The sequence below is a fragment of the Lissotriton helveticus genome, chromosome 4_1 (assembly GCF_964261635.1).
Source record: "Lissotriton helveticus chromosome 4_1, aLisHel1.1, whole genome shotgun sequence".
NCBI lineage: Eukaryota > Metazoa > Chordata > Amphibia > Caudata > Salamandridae > Lissotriton > Lissotriton helveticus.
In genome coordinates, this window is record NC_136063.1 from 1,451,912,878 (window position 1) to 1,451,934,637 (window position 21,760).

General features: G+C 43.9%; 1 protein-coding gene across 3 annotated transcripts in view; it reads left to right on the top strand.

Moving 5' to 3' along the window:
- Positions 1-21,760, top strand: part of EXOC2 (exocyst complex component 2) — a 948,514-nt gene that overhangs the window by 393,581 nt on the left and 533,173 nt on the right. The window lies entirely within an intron of this gene.

The window sequence follows — 21,760 nt, forward strand, 5'->3', positions numbered from 1 at the left end:
CCTCTATAGTGAATAAAAAAGGGCTTACCTGGCTGCAAGACTTTTGATTTTACGTGGACAAGATTCTGCAACAGGAAACCACTAACCTTCGACTGTCTGGGCACTCTGGACTTCGCTGGACTTCAACTGGGCCCAACTTCGTCCCACTCTCTGTCCAAAGCTTTGTCTGTGCCCTTGCTCCAAACAGGCTCCGTGCAGGACCTGTGGTGCACTAAGGACAACTAAAGAATCTCCCTTGGGGTGAATGACTCACTCCCCTGCATTCGCTGGCACCGTAACGCAACTGACCGGTCTGCTAATCCTGAGCTTTTGCTGACTCCGAAGGCTCCAGCAACACAGGAGGTGGGTTTCAAAGGTCCCTGAGGTCTATCTGCCCTCTCAGCAACTTTGACGCCAGTATCCCTCGTGGGGACTGCATAACCCGAACCCCTGTGCACCTCGTCTATTTGCAAGTGCATATGCTTTTTGGCGATTCCCGAGCTTGTGCATTGGACTCTGTGTAGTCCTGACCCCGAGCAGTATTTCCACCAAAGAACTCCGGCCTCCTGGCACCGGGTGCTCCATTGCCTGGTACTTTGTGATCTTGCACGAGGTCCCCTTGCAACTCCTGGTCATTCGGCCTGTGGATCCTCCTGAGGATCATCTTGAATTCCATTGGATTTTCCTGGTTGCTCCGGACGTGCCCGGACTCCCCATTGCTTGGTGAGTCCCCTGGACCTTGTTTGGTACACACCATAACCTGCTTGACCTTCCTGCGTGGGTTGCTGTTGCCAAGGCTTGTTGGTGCTCCAGCCGGACACTGACCCTTCAGCATTCGACATCCTTCATAGGACAGCTCGCATTGGTCTCCTGGTCATCCTCGATGTCTCCTGGTCCTCGTGGCTGCAGAGTCGAGCATCCCTTCTTCGCACCTGAAGCTCCCAACATCGGTGGGCATTCGTCTCCCTAGCCACGGGTCACTCTGAAGTGACCCAGACTCTGTCCCCTCTGCTTTCAGGTTCCTCCCATCACGAATCCATCCTTGGATTCCTATGGACACTCTTCACCTTCACGTCAACAGCACTTCTTTGCAACTCACATTAAGAACGACAGCGGTTTCTGACACCTCTTCAGGTCTATACACGTGGCTTCCCTGGGACAGGTAACTCGGGTACTCCGGTCTCCACGGGTGGAGTGGCTCTCCAACCTCTTAAGTTCCAAAGGATTTCCTCAAAGTTCACCTTAAACTGTAAAATTCCAACCACAACTTTCCCATAGAGTTGTACGGAGCTCCCAGTCATGTTTCCACACTGCACCTGCCCTCCGTGGGGTCCCTGTGTACTCACCTTGGGTGGTTCCTTGGGGTCACAGCGATTCTACATGCTATAGGCTCTGTCTCTATCTAAGTCGTAGTTCTTATACCACTATTTTAGTATATGGTTTGGTCTCCCCTTGGAACCCACTGTGTATTGTACTACTTATGATTGTTTCTTTGATAAAGTATTGTGTGCTATGTGTTGTGTCCTCGTGTAGAGTATACTAGAGAGTGTTCTATAAATAAATATATATTTTTATAACTACTGTGTGGTTCTCCTTTCATTTAGTTAATACTAAAGGTGATACTCTGGTAAAACAAGCTGCTTTACATTCCTTCAAGATTAAGCCTGAAGGCTGCTCTCCACAGCTACCACTAGGATAGCTTTCTAAAGGTTATCTTTGACCTCATACATCATAAGTGTCGTTTGGACTGGTGAAAGGTGCCCACTTTAATTAGTGGACAGCATATACCAGGCCAACTTTCTCACACATGCTGCAAAAGTTTGTGTATGAGGCTAGAGGAAAGGGAGGGAATGATGCATAGAGCTGAGCTGGGTGTATGTATGAGGTATCCATCAACTCCATCAGAGATTATGGCGGCTCAGCTCTGAAATTTACATGAAGAATCTTTTCCTCTCCTGACCAAGGCGATACTTTGACATCCCAAATAGGTCCTCAAAAAGGATCTATTGCCTCCATAATGAGATCTATCTTGATGTTGAGAGATGTGTACTCAGGAAATAAATTAGTGCCATCTTTGATGTAAACACTTCATTACGGTCTTTGAAAAGAAGACCAAAATTCCCCAGAGGCTCAGTCTCCCAAACACAGTCCACTGTCATTATAAAAACTAACAGCTTGTGCAAGAGAAGACACAGTATTGCCCATCTACTATTGTCTCAAGTCCCATGCTTCTAGATGTCCTGGCCATCCCAGATCCCAAGTCTTCTTGGCTGGCCTGCACAAAGCATTCAGAAAACAGGAAGGTTGTGCAGGGTTCAGGAATACTACATTCAAGAGTGAAAAGCTGTGATCTCAGACAAAATAGCCGGACCAAGAAGCTTTCTGACCTGTGCCTCATCAGAATGACCTCACACAGGATTTTGACTTTTTTTGTCATCCTTGTTTGACTCCCTATTATTGTACACTACCTCACACTGTGCTTTCAAGATTTTCCATGTGATGTTCAGTGTCGAAATAACAATTTAAATATTTAGCCTACTGAAATCCTCTACATTTTTGGTGCCTATGGTGCTAGGTCTACTGCAGCCAACCATGGTACCATTTTCAGCGCTTGCTTCTGGAAAGTGGTGTATGGAGAGAATTACAAATATATACCTTTTGACTCTCTTTTTGTAATAGGACTGTCCTCTAGGAGAGTGATTATCTCTCCTATGACAAAGAAAACCTTGATTGCTTGCCCTCTTCTCTGACAGATGAAAAAGGTTTACACATGCTTTCCATCGGAACAGATTTCTAAGTATCTTCCAGGGAGAGGAGTGATATGAAAATCTGTTGAAGATGGTCAGTGAGGAATATTGGATGTCCAGTTAATAGACACAACCAAAGAGATTATGTATTTTACCACAAGCGGATATTTTCTTGGGCTGCCTCTTTGGTGCTTTTATCGACTGGATGTTACAAGCAAGATGTGCAAATAAAAATTCTAGATTTGCTTTTCCTGGGTTTTTTGCTCTTTGCTTCATATAATGATGATGTGCTGGTCTGGGTGCAGACGGTGTGTGTAGCATCCCCTGTCCTGGGTGAAGTCGGAGTGTGGAGAATTCCCTTTTTTCAGGTGTTCTTTCAACGTCTTTACAAGACAGTGGGTTCAGGTCCCCTTCTAGATGAAGCAACAGCTGTAACCAATACTAAAGTCCTGCTTTCAGAAGCAGAAGTATCTGAAATGAGAAAGAGGTGGGACCTCAGCCCTTAGGAATGGCACAGAATAACCCATAATTAAAACAGTGATTCATGCTTCCTCATCTCTTGCAAATGCATTCAGAAGGGAGGAAACGTTTTCAGCTATCTCCGGCAGTGGCAAGAAATCACAAGAGACAAGTCAGTGCTTACTGTTGCACAAAATGAGTATGTTTTCAGATTAAAGAGCAGACTTTCACAGATTCCCCCACAAAGATGCTACAAACCTACTCACCAGGGACAGTTCTCTGCAGCAGGATAAAATAACTATCAAAGCATACCAACAGATTATAACTGCAAGGTAATCTACTCCTGCTATTTCCTGGTGGCAAATAATGTCCTAAAGCAGAGTTCGAATCCCTTTCGGGCTTGAAAACAGCAAACGAGTTGGGCAACATGGAAATATTCAGGGTGCTTTCCCTGTGGAGGTTTTTCCTTCATTTAAGGGAGGATATTCAGTGTGCTGCCTGTGCCTTCAAAACACTTATTTTCACCTTCCATCAGGAGGCGCCTGACTGCTGAGGTAAGAAGCAAACATTACATACAATGGTCCTGTTTTTGGCAGTGGAAGAAGTCTATTTCATGAGACACACATTTATATCTGCTGCATATGAGATCCTCTCGAATTGTGTCTCTAGTTGTTGGGTACTCTAATATCACCTCTGATGTATACCAATATCTATTGAACTCTCGCCTCATATGTTAATTGCGTGACTGTTTTACTGTATTCTGTCACGATCTTGTGAAGCGCTCTGACACGTTCGGGTCTAGCAAGCGCTATATAAAACTTATATAAATATATACCCCTCTATTCGAATGACTGACTGCTTCAAATCAGCTACCTCAAAAAGGTTCTTTTAGACGTTCAGAAAAGTATATACCCCCAACTTCAGCAAGTCAACGTCTAGTCCAATTGATAAGATAAATATCCTAGAAACAGAGTTCTAGACGCTACAGCCTCAAAAGTATATCATTTAGAGGAAGAGGTTTTTTATATGCCGCAGTGTGGGGATATCTCCTCAAAACCATAGTGAGACATCTATCCTGTCTGTTGCCATCTGGAGTCTCTTGCATCTCCATCACTTCTCATACACTGCTGCTCATGAAGGTGCTTCTAGAGCACCCAGAGTGCTTCAGGGAATCAAGTTAGGGTTCTGTTCCTTCAAAAACAGCATGCCCATTTTTCAGATTGAAACCTTCATTTATAGTCCCTGCTTTGCCTCTTGTATCTGCTATTTCCATAAAGTGGGCTGTTTTTGGTCTATTTAAAATTACTCTTTCTTTCACCTTGTATGGAAAACATCAGTTAATAACGGTCTGTGGTTCCTCTCACTTATCTGCTTGTTATCATTGTCTGCTTCATTCATCTCATCTCTCCCCCTCCTTCTCTTATCAGCAGCAATGCAGGTATGGGCAGTACTAGGGTGTGACTTTCAGCCTAAGGACCCATGTGGTGGGCTGGTCGATGTTCCACTGTGGGTATTTAGTGGACTTTGGAAACTGTTCTATAAGCTATGCCACATCTCACCCAGCAGAGAATCTGATTGTGAGCAAGGAACATGGCCTGGCAAACAGAGAAGCAACCAGAGTCCCCACATCCTGGCCCTGACTCTTACTCGGCTGGAGCACTCATCTAGCTACCGAAGTTATAGAAGGACAAATTTAGGTGTGCTTTGTCAGGTTAGGAGTACTCTGATGAAATATACAAGATTGTGATGAAAAGTGTGGTGTGGTGTACTGCCAAGGATGTAGAAGTAAGAGGGGAAATGAGCCTTTGGCCACAATACACAGTGGGAGCTGCCATGGCTGCCAGTGCAGGTCTACAGCTTTTCTAGGGAATTCCTATGATTTCAAATAGAATGTTCTTCAATTTGTATCCGAACAAGAATGTAGATCCGAGAACATTTCAGGAAGAGACAATATTGCATTATCTTGTTCACTTAACTAGGTTTTTCCCTTTGGCTATAAGTGCATTTACTGGTTATTACTACTCACAGAAAATGCCTGTCTCAAAAGTATTTCTTTACTATCCCAGTTATTGGGGATTTTAAGAAGGACTGAAGAAAGAATACCTCTGTAGTCGTATAACATTGGTCTGTCAAAGTTGATGGACTATCCCTATATTTGAAACTCTGCAAAAGTGCTCATGCGGCATCTGTCCTAGAATGTGACATCCTCAGTAGAAAAAAATCAGTCATGAAGGTAAAAAGGGTAAGGCACTGCTTTCCCATGCTCTGTGCGCAGTTTTACACCACATCAGCCTCCACTAGCACACACTTGTACATTCTCACAAAGGTGCTTTCAGGTTTGAAATTGAACCAGACAATTATTACTTCCACTTTCTTTCTGAACCAGTCAAAGCCAGCAGAGAGGACTCATACATTAGATGTCAGAGTAGCTTTAAGACAAAAGATGCCAAAATGATCAAGCAGCAGTTTATCATCAATAGGGATAATAGCACAGGATTTCTACCTACAAAGTAATCCAAAGCAAGATGGATTGTATATTCACTAAGTGTCAGAAAGCTATTCGAACTCTTTAGTTAAAATTCCAGATAATTCCAAACACGCAAAATCATTGTTCCTGTTAATAATACATATATGACAGTCATGTAGGTTTGCACATCATTTTTAGGACTAGATTCTAGCAATGGAGGTGATGTTTAGATTTGTAACAATGTTGTCAGAAAATGCTTTGTGCAGTGTCTGTATCTTACTTCTTTGCTCTCGTTATTATATGTGTCTATTTTATTCAGTGCTCATAAATATCATTGGTTCCAATTGGCCTGATGAATTCCATGTCATTGTAATGCTGCAAATGGGCGTTTACCATGTGCCTCTATTGTGGGTAAACTGTAATCAATAAAAAGAAGTTATAAAAAAATTAATATTCATGATGATCCCATGATGGGAAAAAAGTTTCCGTACTTGGAATTCGACTTCTCTGGTATATGAATCGTGATTGAATACATGATAAACCCTTCCCCGCCTTCCTTTGTTCTCTATAATGGTGCATTTAGGATCCTTCATCAAGTCATGAAGACTCCTTTTATGGTGATCGAGGTTTACAAGAAAGTAATGTTCCTTCAGTTTGAGTCAAGATTTTGAAATGGAAAGCGGTGCTCCAGTCAAATGTAGGAGATTGGTTTTGCCATTTCTTTGGTAGTTTTTTTATATTTCAGTGTTTGGTGAGATTTGTTGTACACACTGTAGATGATCTGGGCATTGACCCCTGGGATCTTCTACAAATTCCCATATCGCTAGTGACTGTGTCAAGTGGCCTTTTTTTTGTTATGTGGGGGGGGGGGGGGTTGCCTTATCTTTTTTGCTTGGAATACTGGGGAATGGACGCCCTTCAAGGAAGTAAAGAAAGATGTGCCAGCCCCAGTACTGTACAGCCTCGTGATTTCTTACAGTACTCCTACCTTAATGGGCCGAGAGGGAATTACAAACAACAAAACACTTGGTGCAACCTCTAAGACCACCAGATAGAATTAATGTGGAACAAAAACCCCATGCAGAAGACTGGATCAAACCTGTGAATCTACTAGTGAGAGGCTTGTGACGCAGTGCCAAATTCAAGCTGAGCCTTTACCATTCGCCTCGAATAGTGCACTATTGGACTGGAATAAAAAATGGGTCATTTTAGAGTGCAGGCAAAAACTAAAAAATAGGTGTTATTGTTAAATATTCATGGCTATTATTTTATCAACTACTGAAGAATGGAGTGCCAGGTTAGTCTTGCTGGGTTTCAACCAAGTAATTCGTATGTCTGTAAGCAAGAACGCAGCCCACTGACTTAACATACTAGCAAATTAGAAATAGTTTAATTTGGAATTGAATAATTAAATCTTATATATAGATGGACCACTTTTGAATCTGTTCCCTCATTATATGGAGTCTTCGTAACAGTAGTTCCTATACTGGATTGGTTTTGCCTTGAAGAATCAGCGCTGTGAGATTTTTTCCTATCCTTGATTTGCTCAAGATTAATAATATCCATCTAATTCCTCTAGTCATTGATTTTTGAACATGTAGCCGATATATTTAAATAATTATTTTTAGAAAACGTTAATGAACATTTCGTAATGTTGTGTACTCCAAATGATTTATTCACACATCTCATTCAATAGTCCATTGTGCAAGTAAATATTTATATCAAAGTATATGATAAAAACTTGTCTCATCTAATAGAAAGCTTTTTAAGTCAGGAACTCGCCACCCTTACGTTCCTCCCTCTCCCATTATACAAAGCATTTTCTTAGAATGCTACTCCAAGATTATTTCTTTGAAACGATCAGGAAGTTAGTTTTGTCAAATAAAGGAAGCAGAGTAGACGCAGATCGTTTTTAAATAAACGTGCCTGTAGAAATCAGATGTCACCACTTGCAAGATAAATAATCATTGGCAGTTCCTCTTAAGGTCAGTAAGGGACAAAGGTTATCAGATTGTGTCCTTAAACTGTCTCCTCCACACCCCAGTTCCATTCATTGTCACTTGTATTCCGAGCTGTGGCACTGGGGTGTGGCAGATAAACTGCAGACAGCTTGGCAGGAGACTGGGCAACACACAATCATTTTATTGTGTCGTCTTGTGTTCTTACAGCAGTGGCTTACTCTTAACGTCACGGGTTGGATTTATTTAAGCCACACTGCAACTGTGTGCAACAAACCGCGGGTATATTCTGTTGTTATTCAGATTGGTGTTTAAAGTTGTCTGCCTGCATGCTATGTGTATTTTGTTTTAAATCACACACATTCATTGAAATATTAGGTGTGGCAAAACATACGGCAAATTGAAGAATTGCAGTATTTTTGTAATCATCTTCTACATTATGTGACCTTTTATAAACCAGACCTTTAATAACAATCATAATGGGGTCGAGGAGAAGGTGAAATAGAGAGGTCATGTCAAAGGACTGCTAATCCCCACAAAGTTGGAAAACATTTACTAGCTTCCTTTACACAGTTTGACATATTTTAAATAAATTACCACTAACTGAAGAACAAATTGGAGCACTTCCTGGAACGTCAGGCAACTTTTGTACTCTTACGTTTTGCATGTCCTGGTAGTGAAAAACACCCCAAATTGTTTTTCGCTACTCTGAGGCCCTCCCTTCTTATCGGTTAAAAAATGGGAATTCCTTACATCATTTCATAAGCTGTAATTCCTGATTGAGAAAGAGTAGATCTGACATGTTTTATATCATTGGAATAGTAATGATAAATCATCTTTGCTGGCAAAATTTGATTTGGCATTACTATTTTAGAAATGCCACTTTTAGAAAGATGTCTTTTCTCTGCTCCTAAAGCTCTGTGTGCCAGCAGCCTGTTTACAATACACATCTGGGATAGTCGACATCTGGACTTTGGGCATTCCCTCTAGACAGTCACACACCCATCTGCATCCTGATAGCTCATCCTGGGCAGGATGGGAGGGAGGAGCTGACACACCTGAACAGGCAGTGTCCTGTCACCATAGAAATGGCTGATTACTCCCCTGTAGTGACTCTGGAGCCAGGGCTACAAAGAAAGGACCTCCGTGCACTTCAAAGACCCTTCTTTTAAGTCACCCACACTTCAAAGGCACAACCAACACAACCGGGTGTAAGTGCTGGGTCAGTGACCCCAAAAAATCACACTTCTGGACCTGTAAAGAAACTCTGCCAGAAAGAAGGACTGCTGTGCTGCTACAAGGACTGTCACTCTCCTGTACTGCTGCTTTGGACTAACTGCTTTTCTACTGTGCTGCCCTGCTTCCTTCTGCCTGCTATCCTCTGCCCTTACTGAGGAAGAGCTGGACTCTTGCTTGAACCCAGAATGAGCTCCAAGGGAATTCTGCCTTACCTCCTGTTTTGAGGCTCAGGGATATCAGTCTCACCACCTGTTCTTGTGCCTGGTCCATTGGAAGTGGACCCAGGTGCTTGCTCCAGTCGAAGCAACGCATCTCCTGTCTGTTTGAAGCAGAACTAACACATCATTGCTGTTGCAGGAGCAGAATTGGTGCATCACACTCAGAACCAGCTCTCCGCCTCAAAGAACCGACTCATCAGAACCACTGCAATGCCGCCGCTGCAGTGTGGGAAGATCGACGTATCCCCTGGACTGCATGGATAAACCCGGCTCATCTGCATCGGGAACCAACATATCTTGGCTTGGCGCATCGCCAATGCTGCATGTAGAAAATAGACACATCATCTCAACTGCAGGATCGACACTGACACATTGACGGCTACGCCACACTATTGTGACCAGGATCAAGGTACTTTGTTCAGCGGGCCTTGCGTGGCTCCTGTATCCAGCCCACGCTCCATTGCTGTCGGCTTTAACTCTTGACTTTGCCCCAGTTCCATGCGACCAGATAACCCCCATAGGAGTTATTGCTTCTAAGTGCTATTTACATTGGATTAGTGTCATTTTGGTCCTGTTTTGTTTATAGAATCCTAATCTATTCTTCTAAAATGGTGCGGAGTTATTTTGTGGGGCGTTCACTGTGTGACTGTTTGAAGTGTTCCACAAATACTTTACAAATTGCCTCTCAAGTGAAGCCTGACTGCTTTGTGCGAAGCTACCATAAAGTGAGCACAGGCTAATTTATGGCGTGGCCAACCAGAAACCCAATTCCTAACACTTGTGTTAACCCCTTCGACGCGCATGACAAAGCCAGCTCGTCATGGGCGTTACCTACGCTGCGCGCATGACGAGCTGGCTTTGTCACGTAACGCGCGATTTTCAAAATCGCAGTGCACAGCGGGAAAACCCGCTAGCGCGCATGCGGTTAAATACCACACAATTGCATGCAGTGTGACATCATAGGAGTGCTGCGAGTGCATAGAATCATAGGAGTCTCCCGTATCATTGTGTATCAAAAGCCTGCCATTGCGTAGCAAAAAAGGGAGTGGAGAATAAAAAATAATAAAAATAAAGGCTCCTACCCCTTAAAAAAAATGCGCTGTGTCAAGTGAGTCCTAAAAGCCCATAGCATTCTGGCAAAAGAGTGTCATCACAAAGTTACATCCTGAAGTGTCTCCGTCTCCCCTTGGTGCTGGTAAAGTTGTCACAAATAGAGTGTGTATATTTTTTTAATGTTCAGACTATAAATGGGATCAAGGAATCCCAACATTGAGACCTGACAATGTGTCCCCACGCAATAGATCCAACCTGCTTTAAAAAAGAAAAAATAATGCTTTCACGTTTTGTTTTTTTCCTTTTTACTCCGATCAGTAAACGAAAAGAACACAAAAAAACATCTGTCATTTTGTGGGAGAGCCCATGCGAGGTGCAAAGGGTTTTTTTTTTATTATTTTTCCATGCTGCACAGGATTGGTGAAAAACAAATATGAGACTTATTGGCTTTTCCAATGCTTATATTAAAGTGGAGGGGCCTGCAGCAATTTGTGGCCTGGTCCTTTTAAAATAAAAAAAAATAAAAAAGACAGTGGGCAAGGGAGGGATGAGTGAGATGAAGCAACGGCTATGAAGAAAGGCAACATGATTGTTTGGGGGGTATGGGGGAGCACATAAGTGCTCAAGAAGCATAAAGTACGTGGAAGGAAGGGAGCTTGGCGGAGAAGAGGCACATGAGAGAACTTGCAACACGAGGGAGACAGCAACATGGAGTATGAGGGATGGGTATTGTAGGAGAGAAGCACACAAGGGAGAGAGCTGGAAAACACATGCACTCTCATGGAGTACTTAGGCAAAATGGAGAAAAAAAATTGTTCCCTAAAAGTGAGCAGTGAAATGATAGAAGCCAGCCGATCAAGATGGTAAAGTGCCTATACTCCAGGGAAGGAACGGACGCAAGATGGACAAGCTGGCAGCAGGAAAGTCATGAAATAAGAAGCAAACAAATGAGAATTTGAATAAAGTCAACCAATAGTACGCAATAGGTGGGCTGAAAGCTCTTAGTTTTAGGTTCTTGGTAAGCGCACAGTATGTCTTTTACAACCAGACTGCTTGAGCTGACTGGTAGGCTCAACCTAAAAAGCGTACCAGGTGCATAGGTCATGTGTCCTACGAATTAAGCGTAATCTCTTGAACAAACTGATTTCTTCATCTTCACTCCTGTAACTCCTTTCTGTTATGACTCCAGCACATTTTTCTGTTGCCTTACCTCACTCAGGGATGTGTGTTACTTTTCCTCAATTACCTTCATTACTTGCTTTAAGCCCAACTGTACATTTTGCTTTGTTATATCATCTCTTTTTGCCATTTGTAAATATGCGTGTTTTTGCATTGCTCTTTAATATATGTCTGGCTGTTAGGTGACGGTAAACATCGTTTACCACGCATGCGAGACAACGCATGCCATTACAACGCGGTTGTTACAACAACCTCGTTGTTACATCGCATACCATTACAACGCAAGTCGGAACAACGACGGGGGCAGAAGGTGTTGGATTTAAAATCCAACACCTTCCCTACTATTGCACAGACTGGAGTTGGAATAGTAAATTACACTATTCCAACATCCAGCTCCCCCTGCAGCAAGGTCATTGTTCCGACTTGCGTTGAAAAGGTATGCAATGTAACAACGGGGCCGTTGTAATGGCATGCGTTGTAAACGCATGTGGACTAATGTGCCATATTCGTAGAAAATTACAACAGAACAAAGGGTTAAAGATGAGCAAAGAGAACATTATAAATATAACATTTGAGTTTGAATGTCTCGCATATTAAAAGATAAGCATACAGCCAGACTAGATCCTGCGTGAACAACTTTTTGAGTCCGCCTAGTTGGATCTGCGCATGATTTAAAGTTGTTTGCCTTGAAACTCGGTTCATGACTTGAGTTGCCTCTTGGTTGATATTTTACTGACTTGGCTGATATTATATCAGGGTCAATAAAAAAAAATGGAAAATCTGTGGAATTCTTTTTTTCTTTTCGCCTTTGAAATATGCACTTAAAACAGCGAACAAAAGTAGAAATCACTTAAATACTATTCGAAAGTTGTTCAATGTATTTCTGGATTGTTATTAAAGCAACCGACAAAACTAAAAAAAAATGATGTCTTTTTTCGAATTCTTGTTCACCTTAGTGATTCTTGATCATTCTCGAATAGCAAAATGTAAACAAATGAGCGGCATTTTCCCGTGAATTGTGGCAAGCTCCTTCCTGTCTTTGCAGGCACCCTTTAAGCCCGGCAGTAAATGTCGCATCTTTGTGACTAAGACAAGACCCAAGGCCCATGCCAAAGGGCCAGTGCACCTTGTTATCATAGCAGCTGGCTCTTTTCCCTCTGCCTTCACACACTCGCCATCTGGACGAGGACGCCGGGCAGCTGGGAGCTATTTCACGTCTTAACCACATCCTCCGCCCCCTAGAAAAATATTTCTTTTGACATGGAATGCCAGGCAGTCCCCGGGCTGGACGCTATTTATTAGACTGGTTTAGTCACGATCACCGGCGGGTCTAAGACTCAGTTTGTCCCAGAAATTCTCTAAGTGTGCCCTTCAAAGCATGTCCTGCGGCCTCTGCCCACCTCAGCGTCGCTGTTAGTGGTCAAAGCTTGGGTCCTGGCTGCTGCTACGTGACTGCAGAGTCTGCCTTTGGTCGAGTAGTGTGGGCTACCTGAGGTCTGCACACACCCTCAGGCACAAAAGGTCTGCTGAATACTAGCATGGCTCGGACCCAGCTCAGTCTATTGTTCGTTTGAATTATGAGCGGAGCTGAATTTGAAAATTCGCACTACTACATTGTTTGTATAGCGTTCTAGGACAGTGGCTCTTAACTTGCAGTCCGTGGACCCCTGAGTATCCCGAGGCCTGCTCCAGTGTTTTTTGACTTTTTAGAAAAGTAGATAATATATGCAGAATAATAATACATTGTATTTGTGATTTTTTTTCTAAATAACTGACTAACATATCCACCACTCCTATTACTTTCATATTCCACTATACTAATTCACCACTAATCTTTTATGGCTTCAGGAGTAGCGTGCTACTCGCAGAAAAAGCGTTTCAACACCTCATCAGGGGGTAGCAAGCGCTATATAAATGCAAACCTTTTTCCCTCTTCTATCCCTCTACTATTCTTCTCAATCCAAATAACTGACTAATATATCCACCACTCAAATTACTTTCATATTTCACTATACTAATTCATTGCTTGTCCTTTATGGGTTGCGGGCTACTCGCCGAAAAAGTGATTTGTCGCCTCGTCTGGGGTAGTAAGTGCTATATAAATGCAGTTACAATACAATACAATAATTTGTGCATTTTTGATTTTACTTATTTTTGTATATGTGTGTATTGCTTTGAGCTTCACGTCATAGAAGTTGCTTAGGCTGGGGTCCACGGCTTCAACAATGACTCTATGGGGGTCCCTTGATTCCAGTGAGATTCATTTGGGGTCCACAGAACTCAAAAGATTAAGAACCGCCGACTGTATGGTATGCAGTTGGACTTTCATTACCTGCTAGCCTGTCTTTGTAAATCTGTTGAATTATAAGCTACTATATGCTGCATAAAGGCTGGTTCAAGGTTCAGCACTTTGGAGCAGAATCCTATTTCATAAGTTACACTTAGTATAAAGTGCATTGAGCTCTGTGGAGAGCGAAGGCAAGTAGAGGCAAAATTGACACATTTTGATACCATAGCATTTCTGTTATTTGGCAGTAGTACTACCTTGATGTAATTGTGAAGACACTAAAATTATACGGTTATGAGTGTGCCTATAATATAATTTGGATCTGCTGGACAGACACCAGGGTATTTCAGTACTTTGGTTCTTATTGTCTGTATAAGACACCCGCCCACCAGAGTATTTCAGTGCATCCGATACTATTACCTTGTATAATATCAGTCAGTCAAATTATCTTTATTCGGCTTTTTTTAAAAACCATACAAAGAGATAAACGGTAAAATACATTTCATACAAGATTTGTCATAAAATACATAAAATACATGATACAGATTTCTAACAACAATTTAAAATTTATAGTAAACAGTTTAAAAAGAAAAATATGCTTAACATTTATAATTAATCTTGGCAGGCGGCTTTTGCCCCTGAGGCAGCTACCAAAAATTTAGCAACGCAGTAGGTAATGTGAGGGTTAGGTAGTAGTTGTAAATAGAGTAAAGCCGGCCTCACCTGTGTGAAGCCGGCCTCCTTGAGGATTGGTAGCAGGAATTTCTTCCTAGGCTCTATATATGAACCGCAAAACATGACAAAATGCATTGTGTCCTGCACTGAGAATTGGTCACAGCTGCAGGGCGGGGCTGATTCTGGTTTCTGCCAATTTTGAAAAGAACCTAAATAATAATGCAACAAATTAAATCTAAATTTTGTTAAAAGAAACCTGTGAAAAGGAAGTGTGACATAGCCAAGATAAGGTTCAAGTGAAGGTGTAGTAAGCAACAAACAATGATCCCTCACTGCCGGCTTTGCTAATTCACTCTCTTCACGGCACATCTCCATCCTTCCTAAAAAAGACTTTTTAACCGAATCAAGATCTTGGATCCTAATGGACTCCGGAGAGGTAAAAAGCTCCGGGCGACCTATGTCGGCAAAAGCTTTTGCAAGATAGGCCAGCCATGGAATTTTATTAAATCTGTCAAGGGACAGGACATCGGTCAGGATCTTATGGTTTAATGGAAGTTCTTCATTCATCCATATTTTTAACCATAGAATCAGAGGGGCCATACGCAACTTATCCGAGAGAAACTGAAGGCCAACTTCTTTGTGTATAGAGTACGTCGGAGTGGACTGTGGTACAGAGAGCAGGGCTCTAATGAATCCATTCTCCGCTCTCTGTATTGGCTCTATGTTTGCGTACCCCCACAATGCGGAGCCGTATAGTGCAATAGCTACGGATTTACTATTGTAAATTTTTATTATGGCTTCCATAGGCCTAGCTCCTAGCCTAGCAGCAAAACTCAGAATTGCTGAAGATGATCGAGTGACGGCCAACCTCTTGGCTCTAACCTGTGGTCCCCAGGTCCCTTTCTGGTCAAACAAAATGCCCAAATAGGGAAATGTAGATACCCTGGTGACCAGGTCCCCCCTACAGGTGAATGTTTTGGTTCTCTTCCTGCGACACTCTGAACCCACCACCATAGTGTGTGACTTGGTTACGTTTGTTTTAAGGTCTAGTTGGTCCATAAACGTGCCAAAAGCATTTAATAGGCGCTGGAGACCAACTCCCGTACGCGCGATCAGCACTGCGTCATCCGCGTATAGGAGTGCCGGGATCTTGGTTGCTCCTACACGCGGGACATCGGCTTCCTGCCCCTCCAGATGTGCCCCCAAGCCATTAATGTAGATGGTAAACAGTAAGGGGGCCAAAATGCAGCCCTGCCTCACGCCCCTTAAGGATCTGAAGAGAGCGGTACACCTGCCCTCATTAGTCACTCGTACACTCGAGAAAAGTTCTTGGTGCAGGGAGGACATAAAGGTGACCAATGCTTCATCTATGCCGATCTCCAACAAGATGGACCACAACTTGGTCCTATTAACCAAGTCAAAGGCCGAGGAGAGGTCCATGAATGCAAGGTACAAAGACCCCTCCTTGGCTATAGTGTATTTGGAAATGAGCAGGTGTAAATTAATGCACTGTTCGATGGTACCCTTTTTTTCCCTGAATCCATATTGGATTTCGGACAATCCACCACAGCCCTCGACATTCTCCCTTAACCTAGATAGGAGGACTCTGCCTAAAATTTTTACCGATGAAGCTAGGAGGGATATAGGCCTATAACAGCCTGGGTTATCTCGTTGGCCTTTTTTAAAAATGGGAACAATGGTGGAAATGTTCCATGATGCAGGTACAAGGTTTGCGTTCACTGCATTAAACACATTTGTCAAGACTTCAGCCCACAATTTTGGGGAATACATGAAGAAGTCAGCGGGCACGCCATCAGGGCCAGGTGCCTTGTGCTTTGTGGTGGACATGATGGCTTTCTCCACCTCGTCTTGATTAAAGATAATGGAGCAGGTGGCTGATCTTATCGACAGAGCGTCTGTAGTTACATCAACAGTGTCCCCATAGACATTTTTAAAGTGGGATAACCATTTTTCATCAGGAATAACGCAGTCCATAATATCATTATCGTCATCCGAGAAAAAAGGCTGTTTAATAATCTCCCAGAACTTTTTACTATTCTTCAGGACTGCCGCCGAAAGGAGATCTTCCCATGCTTCTTGTTTGATGATGTCCTTTCGTTTTTTTAATGCTAATTTATAGATTTTCCTGAGTCTAGTAATCTCATCATTTGCCCTGGGGATACTTTTTAAAGCTATCAGTAATAATCTATGTGCTTTTGAGCAGGCTGAGTCAAACCAGCGCTTATTACCTGGAGTTACGTTTTTGGTCTTTACCAGGAGATCCTGTGACACCTGCACACATATGGCCTCAAAGGCCTCTACAATTTCTTGACCCTGTGCGCAAGGATTTTTGCAAACCTCAACCTTTCCCTTAATCTTTGGGAAATTTTCAGCATAAAATTTTTCTGGAACCACCTTAGCCCATTTCAAACGTCTTCCTTGTCTGGTTGTCCTTAATGGATGGGAAGTAATTTCCAGTGGGGATGGTCCAAAATTGCCTCCCCAAGCCGCTTCTAACTCTACAGGGTTATGGTCACTGAAGTGTGATTGTGTGGTGCAATAAGCGTTGACCCGTGTAAGAGTGCTTAGGGATACAAATATATAGTCAATAATGGTACCATGCGGGATACCAGTAAAGGTTGGCTGTCTAATGCCACCATCTGGTTCATACAGGTCAAAATTGGCAAGAAAATCCTCTAATTCCTCTCCCTCAAAAGAATGTTCAAAGTGGGGTTCCTCAGGCCCATCGTCCCCATCAGGGCTACTTCTCCTGCAATTTAAATTGCACGGATGGATGTTAAAATCACCTAATAAAATATAATCTGTATCAAGCGTTTTATTCTGACTGACCGTGTTTAAAATCCTATCCAAATCCATAATATTACGGCCTCTGTGCTCACTGTTACCTGAGTTATAAAAATTAATAAAAATAGTCCTACTAGTGTTTTTAATCACTCTTTCGACCAACAGGATATTAGGAGAATCAGTGTCGATCTGCCTCCAGCTACCCTTTAAGTCTAATGAAAACAAAAATAAAAGGCCTCCCTTGGCCCTCCCCATGCGACTATGGACAGCGGCTTTGGTAAAACTGATAAACCCATCCCACCACAGATTATCAGAAGTGTCCCACGTTTCTTGGAGGGCTATGATATGATGGCCTAAGACAAAGCTTGACCAGGATTTATCCTCACGTTTGCCATTTAACCCCGCAATATTCCAACTCACTAGCCTACAGGAATCCCTAGGAATCTCAGATACTAGGCCTGGAGCTGGTGCCGCATCCAATTGTTGAGCTGTGACATCTATACCCTGATTTGTAACCTCTGTATGTCAATCACAGTCATTTAGACCTGACAAAACCCCGTATCTATTTCCCATTCCCAATCCCCAGTCAAAGGGAGTGGGCACCTGACCCCATCCATTTGCTGCCGGATTCCACATAGGCTGGGGGGTATTGGGTCGTAATGACAGATGTTCATTCCCTTGCCTAGACATAAACCCAATGCCCTGACCTCTGTTAACATAACCTGGGGTATGTGGGCCCCACCTATTTAAATTGGGCCAAAGTGGCCCTGGTGTTCTGGCCATTGGCCCATGCAGAAAGTTGTTTTGCCCTAACCCACGACTACTCGGGGGGCGAGAGTGGTTGTTATTAAATCTGGGCCTAGTTTCCCCGCCCCAGTGAGCAATTCTATCATTTCTTCTAGGCCTGGAAATATTAGAGGAGGTCACCATCTGGGTCTCAGTGTAGAAGAATTTCAGGGTAAGGGGAATTATGGATCCAGTTCTGCGTTGCGGTGGGAGGATATTAGCAAGAATGTTAGGGAGTACTTCAGCGCTAGCAAAATTTAATATAACGCAGTCCCCATTAAATTTCTTAATCTTGCTCCCAATCCATGATACCCTCCTTGCCATAACAATATCACCGGCTAGCTGATCAGCCCCCTGATCTGCCATGCGCATATTGCTAGTAAGCCAATATAAAGATTTGTCCTTAAGGCCTTGGGCGGATTCCCTTTGCTCCTGAGATAAAACAGGCACATTCGCCAAAACCAGGACTAATGGGGAGGCTTCCAAAATGAATTGTGGTGAATCGTCCCCTAAGTGCAAAGGGACAGGTGCCGTAGGTTGAGACATGGGAGCCTCACTAATTACATCATTGGTAGGCACAGATGGTAACGATTGGCCATCCAAGATGGGCTGTTGTTGTAAATCCATAGTGCCTGAAGCAGCACCCGGGTCTTCCTCTATGGCTACTATAGGTTTACAAATTTCATTGACAAAGTTCTCTAAATCGTCCGCCAACTTACTTTGCAACCCTCCCATCTTTTTTATTTCAGAAGTTAATTTATCGATCTTCCCAATAAGAGGCTTGATGATGGTTTTGATTTTTATGTCAATCATATCTGCAATCCTATTAAATAGGTCATCATCAATAATTTGTCTACGCTCATCAACGTCATCACACTCCACATTTATCCCTTTCTGTCCAGGGGGTAAGTTAACCTTCTTCTTTCCTGACTGTTTTCCTCCCTTTTTGGCTTGAGCTTTTCTACAATTTCTCACAGGACGTGTAACAGGGGAAGAAGATGAGGGGATCTCCGCGACAGTGTTTTGCTGCTGCTCTAAGTCAGGCACGACATTTATTGACTGATCAGCTAACAAATCAGAGTTTCCATCATCTACTTCCAGGTTGATTAAATTAACATCAGAAATAGAGGTAGAAGGGTCAGGCAATGGGGTATCAGAGATTTGTGTACTTCGATCAGGGCTCAATGGGAGCAAAATTGGCGATTGACTTAGACCCAGGGATTCCCTTCTATCATTATTAATTTTTTTAACCACGTGTACAAGAAAGGAGTCAAGGGTTTTAAGTGCTGCAGGGGTAACTGAAGCCGTTTTTTTAGACATTATTATCAGGTCAAAGATCACCGAGTGCACAAAAAAATGCTGTAAAATTAGTAAAAACCGTGTATTCTAAATTTGGTCCTATTATCTGTAACGTTTACCCCCCCTACTAAACCTTATACCTGGGTAATTCAGTAAGTGCTCGTAAAGACCCCACTGACCCCCGTCTGGCAACAAGGAGAGGGATGGAGGAACACCACAGATGGTGGACCAGGCAGCAGTGTTCAGGGGCACAGAATATTAAACAGCCTTAAAAATTGTGTCTTTTCATTAATAACAGAACCTTGGCTGTACCGTGGCGTAGGATGCAGGATGTAGGATGTTAGGGAGTGGGCCCAGCCCGGCCTCCTACGGCCCCGGACGGCCACAGACGGTCCCGCCCTTGTCCCGGGCTTCTCCCGGCGCGCTCCCGCGCCGCGGGGATCTTTCCTTCTTTTTCTAGATGAACTTGAAACACCAAGGAGGCGTGGCCGGCAGGGAGAGGAGCCCAGCTGGAGACGGGCAGGGAATCCACCGACGGTAGGCTCAACAGGTGTTTTTAATTGCCCAGTGATGGAGGCGGGGCCGGCAGGGAGAGGAGCCCAGCTGGAGACGGGCGCGCGGGGACTCCCGGTCCGTGGAGTCCTCCGCTCCACCCTCGCAGCCCTGCCGGTCAGAAAAAGCCCCCCGAAGCCAGACCGCTGCCGCTGTGCAACCGCGAAGCGGGACCCGCGGAGCGGGCCCGGCGAGGAAGGGCGGCACACAGCGAGCAGAAACAGATGAAAGGCACAACGCTCGCCGCGCGAAACACAGAAGATGCAGGGAATCCACCGACGGTAGGCTCAACAGGTGTTTTTAATTGCCCAGTGATGGAGGCGGGGCCGGCAGGGAGAGGAGCCCAGCTGGAGACGGGCGCGCGGGGACTCCTGGTCCGTGGAGTCCTCCGCTCTACCCTCGCAGCCCTGCCGGTCAGAAAAAGCCCCTTGAAGTTAGACTGCTGTTGCTGTGCAACCGCGAAGCGGGACCCGCGGAGCGGGTCCGGCGAGGAAGGGCGGCACACAGCGAGCAGAAACAGATGAAAGGCACAACGTTCGCCGCGTGAGACACAGGAGATGCAGGGAATCCTTGTATAATATGTTACTGGTAGTGTTTTCCAGACAGTCGCACCCCTCAAACACCCCCAAGGGATTCGTTTGGGAGCTCACTGCACCCTTCTTGGAAATGCTAGGCTCTAATATCAACTCCAGGCCTCTACTTTGTTTACATAGCCCACCTTGGAGAGAGCAGAGAAGGTCTATGCGAACAAGCAAAGCGGGGGGATAGTGTGACTTCAGGGTTTGAATTATGATATGGTTTAGTGTTTTTATATGACCTCTTGGTGTTATTGAGAGCCTTGATCTGCAGGCTGCTGTATGGTGCTGTGGCTTTTCCTTGCAGGAGGGACTACTACATAGGTGGGTCAGAACGTTCAACCAGTGCACATCTCCCTAGTCCTGCATACTGTGCTTGAGACTTAGTCTTGTAACAAAACAACCATGTCTCAACTGGAAAAAATCTGAACAAGGCAATTCAAATAATAGTATGCGTCACAAAGAGCGGAAAGAAGGGACCCCATACGAAATAGGTAAGGTGAAAAGATATTTTTTGTAGGTAGTTGTAGCTGCACTACAGTACAATTTAATATACAGTGACCATACCACACAGGTGTGCACTGAACGCGCTAGTGACAGTTAACGGCGCAGTGACACAGGGGTGAAGAACACAAGGTGCACGGCGAAGGATTAGACCAATTGATAATGTGGTCAATAATACAATGTAAATATATACAGTCTCTGTATTTTTGATTTGGGATAAACAGATTGACCACAACCGCGCCAAAGTTCTATGCTGGGTAGTCGACGGCATTTAAACATGATCAATTTCAGGTCATCATCAGGACAGAGGTCACTAATTCCAAAGTAGTGCTGAAAATAGCAAAGGAAGGGTCATGCATAGCGCCCTTAAAGGTCCAACAGAAAGGTAACAAACAATTTTTCTGTCCAGCACAGGGATGAATGAATCAAGTGTAGGTGATGCCGTGAGTCACGGGGCATCCACTGTAAGTTATGAGGCGGAGGATCTGGCGTGGGAGAGGTAAGCTGGAGAGAAACCAGGGCGGGGTGCGTCAATCCCTGTGAGTTTGGCAAGATCCCTTCGAACCCTGCATTGGCTGCCAGTGCTTAAAAATATTCATTTCAAGACACTTTGCCTGGCCCATTGAGCAATGTCTAAAACGGGTTCTAGAGTGATCCAAAGAGTACTTACTTCTCAGAATCCCACCAGATCACTGCGCTCCACCAGTCAGCAGCTGTTTGTAGTACCAAAGATTATGAATACTAGGTGTGGAGGACGGTGCTTCACTTTCATAGTTCCCAAGCTCCGGAATGTTGTCCCACAGCATATGAGGAAAACGGAGTCCGAATCAATATTCAGGAAACTGCTTAAACAGCTATTTTTTTAGCCTTTATGATCAGCACTGACAAGGAAATATTTAGCTGCCTTAGCGCTGGAAGGCCTTCCGGGGCAGCCATGTGCTTTAGAAATTCCCATGAATAGAATACAATAGATTGTGA